The following is a 2,210-nucleotide window of genomic DNA, read 5'->3' on the forward strand; positions in this document are numbered from 1 at the left end:
CGTGCTTCTCCCGAACTTTGTTAATAAAACATCATATTCTGTGCCAGGAGGAGTTCCATCAACTCATTGTTGCCTACTTTGGCAGTTTATAATTGGATAAGCTGGACAAGCTTTGGTTTGTTTTGTTTGTGTATTTGTATTCCATGTTTCTTAGAACTTAAAACATAATTGTAATTGTAATTAAATTAATGTTAGCATTCTGTGGCTGGAGCTGTTCCCTCAACACACTGTCGCCTTATGAGGCAGTTTATAATTGCATTACTTCTATTTATTTATTTATTGAAAGAATTTCTTATTTTAAGGAAGTAAATTAAAGCAATTGCAAACAATAACTTAATGAAAATGTTTACAACTTGTAATGTTTACAACTGTTTATTTGTGTTTTTGTGATCCATGTTTCTTAGAACTTAAAACATAACTCTAAATTAATTAATTTTAACATTAATATTCTGTGCCTGGAGGTGTTCCCTTCAACACGTTGCCTTATGAGGCAGTTTATAATTGCATTACTTTTTTTTTTTTTATTTATTGAAACAATTGCAACAATAACTTTTGAATGCAATGTCTAATTGAATGTAAATAAAGCATTTTTAATATAAGTTGTGAGTGAGTGAGTTATTTTCATGGAAATAATAGTAATTATAATTAATATTAATAATAGGTTGATTAAAGCATTTTGGCCAAATAACCCAACAGATTCGTTTTTGTAACCCAATTTATTGGGTAATACTAGTTACCTAATTTATTGGGTTAAAATAACCCAACAATAGGTCGGTGCTATATCAACCCACCATTGGGTTAGCTGTTGGGTCGTTTTTAACCCAACTTTTTTAAGTGAGTAGGGATGATTAGGAGGCCATGATGGACAGAGGCCAAGGGGCAAATTTGGCCAGGATGCCGGGGTTATACCCCTACTCTTTCGAAAGACATCCTAGGATTTTTTTTTTTAATGACCACGGAGAGTCAAGACCTCGGTTTAATGTCTCACCTGAAGGACGGTGCTCTTTGACAGTATAAGGTCCCCGTCACTACACTGGGGCATTAGGACCCACACAGACCACAGGGTGAGCACCCCCGACTGGCCTCTCTAACACCTCTTCCAGCAGCAACCTGGTTTTCTCAGGAGGTCTCCCATCCAGGTACTAACCAGGCTCAGCCCTGCTTAGCTTCAGTGGGCAACCAGTCTTGGGCTACAGGGTGATATGGCTGCTGGTGAGTTAGAGAGTAATGAGAGTTAGTTGACATTTAGTTGCAAAGGTACTTATAGTTAGTAAAATGTCTAAAGTGGACCATAGAAATAAAGTGTTAGCAAATTGTCATCATTTATTTACTCTCCTCTTGTTTTTACAAATCCGTTTGATGTTCTTTGTGGGAAACACAAAATAAGTTGATTATCTGATATATATTTTATTATAATTGTCACTATGATGTTAGTGAATAGAAACTGAGGTGGCCAAGCAACCAAAACGGACAAAAAAATACTTTCATAAAAGTTTCATACAGGTAGTTTTTGAGACTTATGCTATTTTCCAATTCTTTAAAAGACTTTGAGGAAAAATTTGTTATTTACAGAAAATCTTTACCTCTGCTAACAGAAATCACTATAAAGTATTAAAACCAATAACTTATATTAAAAGCGTAAGTGTTTTTAATTGCGATCAATCGCGATTAATCACAGAAAAATATGTGATTAATCTAGTTCATTTTTTTTAATCGATTGACAGCACTAATACATATATAGTATTATCTAGGGATGTCCCGATCAGGATTTTTTGCCCTCGAGTCCGAGTCCGAGTCACTTGATTTTGAGTATCTACCGATACCGAGTCCCGATCCGATACTTATATAATACATAAAAAAAGAATAAAGAAGAACGAAAAAAATAGATCCAGGATATTCCTTATTTTTTATTTAAAACACCTTATTTTAACATTCAACAACTGTTAACAAACAGAGCACTTCTCTGAGGTAGCTTGAACAATCAAGTAATAAATAACATAAAATCTTCACTTTTGGACTTTAGTGCAACAGTAAATATAGAAAAAGTCTAATATAAAAACAAATAGCATCTCAACTTAAAACACCCGGCAGGCATGTAAACAAAAAATAAAAAGTCTTTTAAAAAAAATAATGAGAATATATATAAATACATTAGGGGTGTAACAGTTCACAAAATTCGAGGTTCGATGCGATACAGCAAAAAGAAAAAT

General features: G+C 33.7%; 1 pseudogene; it reads right to left on the reverse strand.

Annotated features, from left to right (window-relative positions):
• Positions 1-1,097: 1,097 nt before the first annotated feature.
• On the reverse strand, positions 1,098-1,214 carry LOC130082551 (5S ribosomal RNA; annotated as a pseudogene).
• Between the last annotated feature and the right edge of the window lie 996 nt (positions 1,215-2,210).

This window comes from Rhinichthys klamathensis, unplaced genomic scaffold (assembly GCF_029890125.1).
Source record: "Rhinichthys klamathensis goyatoka isolate OS25496 unplaced genomic scaffold, OSU_Roscu_1.1 h1tg000046l_1, whole genome shotgun sequence".
NCBI classification, from domain to species: Eukaryota; Metazoa; Chordata; class Actinopteri; order Cypriniformes; family Leuciscidae; genus Rhinichthys; species Rhinichthys klamathensis.